This window comes from Dromaius novaehollandiae, chromosome 4, assembly GCF_036370855.1.
Source record: "Dromaius novaehollandiae isolate bDroNov1 chromosome 4, bDroNov1.hap1, whole genome shotgun sequence".
In the NCBI taxonomy this organism is placed as follows: domain Eukaryota; kingdom Metazoa; phylum Chordata; class Aves; order Casuariiformes; family Dromaiidae; genus Dromaius; species Dromaius novaehollandiae.
In genome coordinates, this window is record NC_088101.1 from 24,612,474 (window position 1) to 24,624,811 (window position 12,338).

The 12,338-nt window shown below is 37.5% G+C and overlaps 1 long non-coding RNA gene across 1 annotated transcript in view; it reads right to left on the minus strand.

Annotated features, from left to right (window-relative positions):
* Nucleotides 1-464: 464 nt before the first annotated feature.
* Nucleotides 465-12,338, minus strand: part of LOC112980874 (uncharacterized) — a 42,013-nt gene continuing 30,139 nt past the window's right edge. Inside the window, exons 8-12 of the long non-coding RNA XR_003258539.2 lie at nt 11,602-11,811; nt 9,968-10,052; nt 6,981-7,178; nt 4,919-5,003; nt 465-4,126 (exon numbers count right to left, since the gene is read on the minus strand). This is a non-coding gene — a long non-coding RNA (uncharacterized LOC112980874). The remainder of the gene's footprint in view (nt 4,127-4,918; nt 5,004-6,980; nt 7,179-9,967; nt 10,053-11,601; nt 11,812-12,338) is intronic.

Sequence of the window (12,338 nt, forward strand, 5' to 3'; positions counted from 1 at the left end):
TCTTGCCTGACCTGGATCCTTCTATTATAAAATGACTGGATTTGTGGATGAGTGGAGAGCAGCGATGTCATTTACCTGATCTTTAGCAAAGCTAAACAGCAGTGAACTGTAGTGCCAGAGGTTAGGCAAGAATTACTTAGGAAAATGATACTAATGCAGTTTGAAAATCTCAGCTAAGCCAATGTGGAAAAACAAATCCAGCATTCAGAATGGTGGTCTAGGTATCCAAAAGCAAGTACAAACCACCTCACTTCATCTAACTTAGAGCATTAATGTGGCTCAAGAAATTGTCCTGTACTGTTCATGACCAGATCGAGTCCTTCCTTCATTTTGACCATTGCTGCTGTAATTTTATCAGTTACACAAATTCAGTGGTGTTCTAGAAAATTCTTCTTAATGTGCTGTTCATATATATATTTTTATATATACACACACACAAATATGTATAAGTGGCACACATTACATTCAGTAATGAATTTTTAATACATTACAAACAGGAAGAAGTGGTACTGGCTGGGACCAAACCAGTGATGCTTTTCAATCTTTTCCACTACTGTGTAAGAAAAATATAGTTTTCATAGATGAAATGGTTAGTGGTGACACTTAACTTGCTTTAGTAAGGCTGAAGAGTTGAAACCGTGTAACTAATGAATCTTAGCGTTTCTTTCAGCTTTTACGAAAGGTTTATACTAATTTTACATGCTGGTTTTGGTGGTACCTAGATACTGTGGTGATGAATACTTCAAAAGTGCTGATAGATAGATGAAGTTAGGCTAAACTGATGCATTTCATATTATGAGCAGCTGGATGAGCCCTGAACACCATACCCAAGTGATTAATTTCTGAATGGTGGTGAAAAGAGGAGGGGGTGCTTAAATAAATCAATGGTGATTTTAATAAACTGGGAGCTTCTAGGTACTAAATCTGTCTGCATCTGATCTGAATTGCAATTACCTGTCAAAAATTCATCCATCATTGCAAGTTCCACACAAACTTTCTGGCATCAGATGTTTCAGGAAAGCCATCTCATACGGGAAATATATCGTTTGGTGCATAGCATTCCCAAGAACAAAAAGCAAAGTAGAAAATATTTCATGAGTAATAGAAGTAACTTCTGTGTCATACCTAAGCCTATTTTATTGGTGAATATAATTTGTAAACGTGAACTTCCAAGGCAAATCAGTCACTGAAGTGCTACTCATAATTTGGCTGATCTCAGATAGATTTAGTAATTAATTCAATGTTTGTGTACTTGTGAAAGCAATGGTATTTCTAATAACTTTAAATTCAACATTAGTAAATTTTGTCTGTAAGACTACAACGCACTGGTGCCTGCATTTCAGAAAAATATGGTGTGCTTCCATTGCTGGGCTATGGGAAGAATATTTTAAGATATAACTTGCAAAAATATGTCACACACCCTGATATAACTTCAGTCAATATGGGGCAACATGCACAATCTGTCTCTATCATACCAAGGTAAAAGCTGTATGAGGATGAGATTCAGTTTGAGAGGATGCATCGTTAACTCGGTAGAAAACACATTATGTTTATTGTCCAAACATACTCCTAGGAAGTTCCTAAATGATGTAAGTTAAAGTATATCCACAAACATGTTTGTTATTATGTGGTAAGTCACAGATGAGGCACCTAAACAACTTTTATTCCACCCTGTAGTAAGATCAGGAAGTGTATATATGTTTGCAATTTAAACATTTCCAATCTCAGAATAATTTGTTGATTCTTAAAGACAGTTTAGATTTTCCCTATCAATTCCATTTTCTTTGGTGGTTTGAGATCTGTAACGCTGTTAAAGCTAGGTGTATCTAGAGCTTCCCTTCTAAAATGGGGTGCTTTCTCCAAACTAGACTCTCATGATGACTGACATAATAAATGTTCAAGGAAAAACATCCAAAACCCAGAAGATAATGAAAAACAAAAACCCTATTGTTCGTCTTCCACTTAATATTGGTTCATTGACTTCTTGGCATAGGAGAAAGGACTGCATGTGGATTGAATGAAGGATTGAAATGCAGAATACCTAAACTTGTTTTTCATTGACACCTATTCCACCATTTGATACATGACCGGTCCCTCCTCATGTGGCAAGGCAGCAACGTAATGAACACTTCTTTGCAGCCATCAGTGAAATTGTCATATAACACTACTATTTCTCATCTGAACATGCACCTTGAAAATGACCTCTGAAGACAGGTTGGACATATGATCAGAAGATTGCTATCCCAGCCAAATGATACCCCAAGAGCTGTCCTATTGTCACCTCTATCAAAATCCTCTATTCTGTTTGCCAATTATAATAGCAGAATCTGTCATTCCTTTCAATTTTCGTTGTATCAGGAATTTACTTTGCACATTTTTTTCCTCTGTGTAGTATTTTAAAATTGTATTTCATTAAATGTTGTTTCTAACATAATTGAGAGCAATTCACTTATAAAGTAACTGTTGACAGATGGATCCATTTATATCTTATACATGATGTGCTGGGCTTCTTAGCTTGTCACCTGTGTCTGGTGTTTGAGAATTCATCTGTTATTATCTCAGAAAGCCTTGCTTGATGCACTATATCAAGTGTGTTAATTTGAGTTCTACCTTCATACTCTCATAAAACAGACTGCTGACAAACATTTGGAGAAAAGATTTTGGTTTGCCTTTTGTTCTGCAATATGTCATTTTCAAAACTCCTCAAAGAAAATGAACGCATAAGTGTTTGTCATCCAATCTGTACTGAAATTAATAGAAGGACTCCTGTTGGCTCAAGAAGCTGTAAGACCATGATTGCCTAAAATAGGTTAATGGCTTAATATATTGCAGACATTCTCAAACGTTTTCATGCTGCAGGCCTCCTTTTGGTTAGAGACATCTTTGCAATTCCCCCTACTCCCATTTGTAGCCCTATGGTCCATATTTCATTTTTCAGTACATAATGTCTCCAGGGTACTATTTTACATAGAACAATGCTATTAAGGAAGTATATACATATTATATGTCTGTTATTCTCCTTTATTTCACTGTTACTTATTTGCATGGCATTTGCTTGGAAGGACTGTGGCTACTTTGTGCAAATCCCTTCTCAAACCTGTAACAAAAGATAGTGTCCACTCCAAGGGGTTTACTGCCTTAGCACGAATCTCCCACTACCATCTGTGTACTCCCCTCTGCCAAAGACGCAGAGGAGAATGAAAATCAGGAGCAATAAATGGTCAGCTACATTTAACTATGTCGTATGTGGGCGCCTGAAACTGGCACTGTGCAGTAATCAGAGGACAAAGTCAATCTCCAGTAGTAAATGAGACATAGTAAGTAGGGAGTAAATTATAATGAACCTTGAATGTGAAGACAAATCACTTTCGTTCGCAGCAGAGAATCTGTGCAGTAGAGAAGCCAGAGCCAGCAAAGGGAAAATAAAGAGGGAACGAGCATGGAAAATGATCCTGGCAGCAACCTTCATAATGAGCAAACAGGGAAGGATAATTTCTATCAAGATATGGGCACAGCAAGAACCACGAATAGAGGGTGGGAGTCTGAAACCAAGCCTTACCTCTATGTTTATGAAAGGCTGTATTTTACAAATATTAAAAGGAAAACAAACTTCCAGCCTTAAAAGTAGCTGAAGGGGCGAATCTAACTCAGGCCGAAGATGAGGCCAGGTTACACACAGTGTGGTGGTGTCCACAGTGACACCAGGCAAAGCAGCAGGAGGGATCTGGAGAGGGTCGCAGATCAAGAGCTGTGTTTATCTGTGGCTTCTGATTCACGAGTAGGTGTCACAACACTTTAGGAAGGACAGAGGAAGCTACTCTTCCAGCTAAGCAAAATGGTGTGTCCAAGGGTGGTATGTGCACAAGTGAACGTTATCTTGTCATGCTGGAATTTTTACCTTTGTGTGCTAAAGGTAAGAGCATGATCTGGTCCTCCTTAGCTGTCAGCTGGACCTGTGATTCTACAGGGTGTTTGACGAAATCTTGTGAGATGACTTTGGTTCGTTACTTTAGAAATTGTCAGGGTTCACTCAGGAGAGGGCAAGGTGCCAGCACCAGTCAAGATAAGAAGCAAAAATTGTTTGAAGCTGGAGTTCCTCCCAGTTGGTGTTTTTAATTTAATTTTCCTGTGGAAAGATTATTGAAAAGTAAGGTACTTTGATCATGCACTTTTGCAGCTTTAAAAATTAAACGTAATCCTAAGTACAGACTGCATATGTTTTAGGCATATATATCTCAAATATTTTAACTTTACTAAAGCACCTGTTATCTCAGCACAGCTGTACCAACTCTTTAAACTATGGTACTTTTTAAAGAAAACAATTTAATCCACCTCCACAATGAAAAGACAAAATTTTCAGTCTGCATTACATTAGCCTTCATGTCATCTTAAAGTTAAATAATCTTCCCCACAGGTTTACATTAGAGCGTAAGTGTCTTCATTCTGAATAACTCTGTAAGCAAATTCAGTGAAAGGAGGCTCGGCCTTTAGTTCTTGTTTGTCTTCACTTTCAGACTATGCTTTTTGTATAGCATGTTCGTTTTATTCATCCAGCACTAGGCACACTAATGGTGCTTAAGTTCAGCTGAAGACAAAATGTAAACTGTTTGCAGAAAACATATTTTCTGTTCTTTTTCAAGTCTTAATCTAAATGTGGACATTTTTCATAACAGTATAAAATTTTGAAGCAGATCTATTGCAGATGAACTTGGTTACTTTGAGGCTCAAGTTAAAGTTCCCAGTTCTCTATCACATACTTACATTCTCTTGATGGAAGTTTTTTTAAAAAGGAAATCTAATTTGCACTCATTAATGTGTCATTTTTGCATGCAAAACTTAATGATTTTTACAATCATCTCCTATGACTTTTAGAAAATACTTTCAAAGCACTATGTGACTCATTATTATGCAAATATACCTGATACACAGCTTAAAATTGTCCTCACTTGTTTTCGGTGCCAAATAACCTGTGGCCTTTGCAAGCTCTTCTGCATCTAGAACATCTGAAATAGATTAATTCAATTTCTGGTCTATAAGTGAGTTATAGAGGTTTATTTCTAAGCATGAGGTCAGCAAATCCATTTAAAATGTTCTCATTTTTTCCCCACACAGTGAAATAATGGCTAGGTAAAAACACTTATGTTTATTTTTAAAACAGATAGGAGTCCAAGTTCTACTTCTAAAGTGATTGGGCCTAGGAAATCACTGCATGGTCTTTCCAAATCTCCAAGCTATCAGTACTTAATCAAAAAGGAAACGAAGGCATACTGTGAGGCAAGAGAATGTTTCCCTAAGTCCTGCTTAACTTGAGCAGACAACCTTTTTTGTTTACGCATGTGACACCCCCCCTCCAATTCTTGAGACTTTTCCAAAAATTATAAAGGCTAATGACTGTTTCTCAATCTTACATGCAAAGTTGGTTTTGATGTCTTTTTTTTTTTCCTGGCTTGCTTTGTTGTGGGGATTTTGTTTGAATTGTCAATGTTCTGCTTCACGTTTTAAGTAGTCTTTTCTGATTTGGACACTTGCCTGTTTCATAGTAACAACAACAAACAAAAACCTCCAAGGTTTTTGTCTGTTGACTAAATAGTAACATGTGAGCACAGAATTTAAAATTAAGGTTCCCTGTGACTTAAAGCATTATGCCAGACTGCTGAAATAGTCAGATACCTTAGCTGTAGAATTTATGTGCTAATATTTATGCACCATATCAAAGATTTCAAAATTAATTGCATTTCTTCTCAGTTAGGACAGTGCAGTTTCAGGCACTGCCTATTTTGCTGAGTAACTCCTCAGCTTAGGCTGTTCTTATGGAGCGTGCGTCATACAGAAACGTACAAAGCAGCTATAAAAATGGAGTGAAAAAAAGTAAAAGAAATAAATACTTTGTTTTGTTTAACAGTGAAAGTTGGCACAAAAATCTCACTAAGAGGTTTAGTCAGTCATTTCGATATTACAGTACATTGTGAACCATGCATGTAGGAGATCTTTGCCCAGATTCAGAGGTGGGCGAATGTCAGGTCTGTGGAACTCTGTGTCTAAGGCATCTGTTTTACAGTGTCTATTAAATGATCTGTAAATATGTCCAGAAAATTCACTTAGTAAGTTCTTCAAAAAGAAAGACAGTATAGAGATCCAAATCTTAAAATCTGCACACACTGAAAGCTGCTGTTTGGGCAAGACTTTCATTAGGAATTTTTATCTTTCTTTCGAGATACACAAGATGTTAATTGAGATTTTTTCAGTTTTGAGGTCATTCTGATTTTCAATAAATGCCATTTACAATGGGAAAGGTAGATACTTAAAAAAAAGTTTAAAACATGGATTTTTGAGGAACAGAATTAAGATAGAGGCTGATGCACCTCAGGAATTAATGTGTCTTCACAGACAGTGAGTTTCATGTTTTATTTCAAGGTGCCAGTAAATTAAAAGTTTGGGTTGTTAATGGGAGAAATGGGATCTCCTTGTCACTGGCTGAAAATAAATAAAGGGTGACTCCACAGGTGACGGCCTGTCTTGGGACTGGAGCTGTGTGTGGACCTCTGAGCCGTACTCCTAACCGTGAATTGTAGATTTATATTGAAATAACTTTTAAAATGTGTACAGCAATGCACCTGCATGGAGATAAATGATTTTAAATGCACCTTAAGGCAATTCTGTAAATCTCTAAGCTAAGAACTTATTCCTATGAAATTGTGATAAAGCGCTGAACATGAACTGAAATTTGAAGACTAGCTTTTGGCTGCCTTTCAAGAAAGGCATTTTATTTTCACTCTGCAGTTACTAATCCAGAATGAAAATATAAGTGAGATCGAAAGGTAACTGCTATTTGCCATGTTGCATTGATTGTCCAAGTTATTTTACATAGTTCTGGGAATGCACAAGTTGCCACAATTTTTTATGCTTTTTTAAATGAAATTACTGCACAATAAAGCAGCTGTAGGTAGATACTAAGAATAATGAGTGAGATAACTGTTTACCTTGTACTTGCAAGAAAACAAGCTGAAATGGCAAAATTTTTTCATGTAAATGATGCCCTCGTGTGAGTTTACCACCTCTTTTTCATTTCTGCCTTCGTTCCCCCTCTTTATTTTCTGATCATCATGACTCATTTTAATTTTAAAATCTCCAGGGTGAAGTCCTTACATTTCTGCTAATCTGAAAAGCACCATGCAAACCTAGAGAGATAAAAACATAACATTAGTGATGAATGTTTAATTAGTTTCCTTGTGTTTCTTAGCCTGAATATGCTGGCTTGTGCACATACCTGCCATGAAGTTGGTGTTAGAAGTTACTTCCTTTTGGACCTTGGTGTGGTGTCACACGTGGTGTAAGTGTAAAATAGTGACATGCGGGTATGTTTGTTATGGACTGTGGACACAGTCAACCTGTTTATACTGTGAGTTTTCTTTCCGCAGGCTTTCATACAGAACATCCTTTCCTGCTGCGTATAGAAACCTGTATCGCATAATGAATGAATGAATTCAAGAGATTCAGGTAATCCTCTTAAACCCGACTCTCTCTCCCTAAGCTGTGTGCCCACCTTCCTCATGTTTTTCCTGGGTTCCTGTAAGGACGGTGTTTGCTGTCACTTCTGAATGTGTCAGGGATGGAAATCTTTGTTTCCTGTGCGAGAGTCAGGCTGAGTGTTGTCTTCTCTCTTCATATATTTATTTTCTCTTGAGTTTTTATTTCCTTTTGCTGTTCTTAATTTTTTATTCTGTACCATGACTGTGGAAATCATGTACTGAAAATGAATTTACTAATTTTAGCTTTTGTTCAGTGAAGCTTATGGCCAGCCTTATTTTTTTTTAATAATGAATCCTTGATATAATCTTGCCTCTGCCTTCATAAGTTTCATTCCTGAGTTCACTGCAAGTTTACAGGAATTTGTCCATGCCCGTTAGAGGGCAAGAAATGGTCCTGACAGTTAAATCACAAGACAGCTAAGAGTGGTTTTCTAAAATACCTCTTAACCCTGCTGCCACTATTTTTATTTAAATTAACCTTTGAATATTAGTAATACTTAAAGCCCTGATTCAGCAAAGGACTTAATGTACTCTAACATTAAGGCTGTGCCATCAGTGCTGTTGATACAGCATTCACATGTCACACAGCTAAGCAGCTCCTCTGTCAGACTAGGATAAGAGCTCCAGGTGGACTTTTTCTACCTGGAGGTTTCTGCCTCCATCACCATGCCCACTCTATAGACGAGACAAGTTTTTAAGGATGCATCACTAGCCCCATTCAAAGCACTGCCTTCCTTCTGAGCATCAACCATCCTGTGTAGTCTGAGACAGTGTATCATAAAAACATGAATACGTACAATTACATGATAATGTCACTGAAAAAAGTACCATAAAAATCCGTAACAAGCCCAAACTAAACTTGCATTAGTAATGACGCTTCCTATTTTTATGCACTTGACTTCCTAAGCAAAAGTTGTTTAAACATTTTAGCACTCAGTACATGCAATAAACTATATTTTGCACAAGTATATCTCCATTGACAAACAGTGGTTTTTTATCACTTGAAAATCTTATAATCCATTATAGAAAAACACATTTGCACAAAACACATTATACGAAGTTATTTCTACAATGCACTTGAAATTCTGGATTGACTGAAAGAGGGATGAAGCAATAAAAATCCGCATTTTCTCATGCTGTCATTATTTCCTTAAGACTGGTCAGTAATAAGACTTTTTAAGGTTTTGTGTTTGCGATTGATGCTAAACTCCATGAAGCTTTCCCAGTGCTCTGAGCTGGGCATTCACACAAGGGCAAGGGCTCCTTCCTGGAGGCCTTGGGACCATGCAGCTAAACCAAACAGCAAGGTAGAGCTGAGGTGTCCGTCCATCAGTTCTGGCTTAGGGCCAAAGCGTCTCCCAGATTTGTTAGTTTATTCTGAGTCTTCCCAGCTGCCTAATGCCTTTATAGTTGATAAACAAGATAAGGCAGGTAGAAAGAGTAGCATGAAGCAAAAGGCTATCAGAAAATTAAAAAAAAAAAAAAAATTGGCAAGGTGGAGGGATAAGACTTCCTGAAAAAAACAGTGTAGGTAGTAAGTGTTGGGATGACTAAGAGATTCCTGTTCATCTCTGCCTTTCTTGCAAGTTCTCTTCACTTTAGTAAAGACAGGATTTCCCGCTGAGTCAATGCTACTTGCAGTGTTTTCCTAAGCTGCTGTTCTTTAACAAACACACGAAACACATAAGCAATAACTGTAGCGCTAAAAATGCATTTAATAGTGATTGATCATTTGTAATTATATGTTATTTCTCTTTTGAGTATCTCAGAATGCTTTGCCGACATTAAGGCTCTGTTTCCTCCTCTCCTGTTTGCAGTGATTGATATCTCAACAAACAGGTATTTCAAAGCTGATGTTATTTATTAATTTCCCTGTGTAAACTATTTGTTTTACGGTAACATTTTCCTTCTTGTAATTTATGAATATGCTTACCAAATATTCAGTGGCTGAAATAGGAAAAAACAAACCAAACAGAAACTATAATCATTTCAACAGTAATGCTGAAATGCTTAATTTCTTGAAGTCTCATATTCTGCCCACCTCTTTTGGGTATAAATCATTGAATGAGTTTGACTAACTTTGAACACAGCTCCAAGTCCATGAAAAAAAAACCACTTTGCAGTAGGCCGTATTGCTTAAGAGAGGGCTGACCCTTCCTGACGTTTGATCCAGATGAGATTTGGAGATAGGAACAAAGACTTCAGATGTGTTATGATTTGACGAAGCAAGACTTGTCAGCCAGCCGGGTATGCAGAGCACCAGTATAAGGAGTCCTGAACTTGTTCCAATTAAAAAATGCTTTGCTGGGATTTTTTTGGAGGTGCTCAGTTTTTTTGCAGCAGAACGACAAGTAGCACTGGAGCATAGAAAACTAAATAGTAAATGCAATAAGCACTCATAAGCATTTAATGAAAACCACCAGTTTTCATGTACTTACTGTATGCAAGTGATTTCTTTTCTCATCCATTGAGCTTACCGGGCTAATGCTGAAATGACTGACTTCTGTAGCTTGTTCACTTTTTCTGCAAACAAAACAAAATTTTCTCCCTTTTATTGCAGTTCAAATTAATGGAATGCTGGAAGAAAGGAAATGGAGACACAAACAAGAAAATGTTTTATATTAGGGTTTATCTTTTCATTTTTTGGCATTTTGGGGTATAGGTTTTTTCCAGCAACCTTTTAAAATCAGTATGCTATTTTGTCTTTTCTTTGTAAAAGAGTAACAGCACTGAATCTTTATCATATTGATCGTTTTACAAGTTTTCATCTGGGGTCCAGGATAAAACACAGCATTGTTATTGAATTATTATTTTTCATTTGTAGCCTATTGATTTGCTGCCAGTAACTTACAGGTCAGTTTACAAAAAGATGGGGCATGATTTATTTTTTTTCCTAAAAGATTAGGCCACAATGGGAATGCTTTTATAAGGCTGTCAGATCTCCAGGTTTGTTTTTCCTTCTCACAGGAGTGCAGCGCATTCATAAATTAGTGGCTCAGTTCCACCTGGATTTACACCCGAGTATCCATGACTTTCATATAATTTGTTTGAATAAGTTGCTGTACATAAGTTTATACTTAAACTGATATTTTACTCCAGGGGCATGGTGGTTCTTTCGCTTCTCCCTGTATAACTCAGGCACACTATCACAAAGTTTGTATAGTTACCCTGATGTAAGAGAGATGTGAGGGGAGACTTGATATATCTAATCACAAGAAGCTACCGAGATATAAAATCTCTAAGTAACAGCTACTGAAAATACACATGAAAATTTATTCGCAGCACTGGCCGGGCCTATATTGGCACCGGCAAAGCGTGTCCTTTCTGTGTAGTTCATAGCACTGTGCCATGGCTGCAGGAACGGCACCTGCTGCAAAACCTTTCAGAGATGTTAGTGACGGCCCCTTCCGGAGGGCCAGCGCTCAGGCCAGTTCGGAGCTTGTGGACGTTTCCAGCCCACACCCCGCTTTGAGCTGCAACCCACTTGTCAGTGCATCAGGGCTGGAGGGTTTCCCCGAGTGCTCTGTCCTCCGGTTACATGTGGCCCAGCAAGGGCCCAACCAGGCCATGTGGTTGCAAGAATTTTCATGTCATCACCCAAACCCCTCTAAAAAACGAATGTTAAAATGCCACTGAGAGCACTTAGGACATCAAGGTTAGAAAAGTTTGCAGTAGGCTTTGCAAGAAACCTTACCCAAATTTTCCTAACTGTTTATATCTACTATCAGAGAAAAGCAAGGATTATAACAGTATGTAAAATTGCATGAATATATATCATCTTTTCATTCCTTCAATATAAATCTCTCGTTATGTAATTTATAAGAGCTTAGTTTTTAACTATTCAATGCAAAACGTGTCAAATGCAGTAGACCGATGTGTGTGTATATATATACATATACACACACACACACGCACTCTGGTGTGTTTTACTGTTTTTCTCTGGACCCCATCCAGGACAATCAAACCCACAATGAGCAACACTGGTACTTTCGGTCTACAGTGTCTTGAATTTCCCTGGCATCCTTTCAAAAGCAGCAACTTTGACAAGAGTCTTCTTTATAGCACTCAGTACCTTTTCTGCCCATGAAGATTTCCAGTCCTGGAAGTGGTCTGAAGTTCCACACGTCTGTAGGATTGAATCAGATGCTGAAGTTACACCATGCTCTTGCTAACGCAGATTAATAACTGTCTCAGTTTGGGAGCTTTCATTCTAAATTTCAGGTCGTTCAGTGATCTCAAAAGTCAGGCACTGTCCAAACCAGTTTCTCATTCTCAACGTATCCTGTGACAAGAAAATAATCAAGTAGCTGAAGGTGATGCCTATTTCTTGTAGGAATATTTCAAGGAACATTTTAGTTTCGTCTGTTCTCGTCTCTTATTTGTCTATGTTTTGTTTCTCATTTCGAGACAATTTAGACACAACTATATAAGAGAGGAGAGACGCCAAATGGGATTTCCTGCTTAAAATGGAGTTGTGGAGTCTCAAAATGCACTGTGCCTGCCTGTGAAATGCAAGAGTTGCATGACAGTTCATAGATAGGTAGCTATATATTTTCATATGTATTTATATTAATATTTGGGGGGAAAATGCCCATGCTCAAAGACTTCTGGAAATTGTGGTAATCATTATGGAATACTATAGTGCTATTCACAAGCACAGAAAAAAATATCCCTTTGCCCTCACGGTAGTCTCCATGCCTGTTGCAGTTGAGCTGGGATTTAAAAAAAACTGAAAGAGATTTTATTAAAAATGCCAAATCTTTTAACTGATTACTAAGAAATCTTTGATGTTTATTCATATTTCTAAGT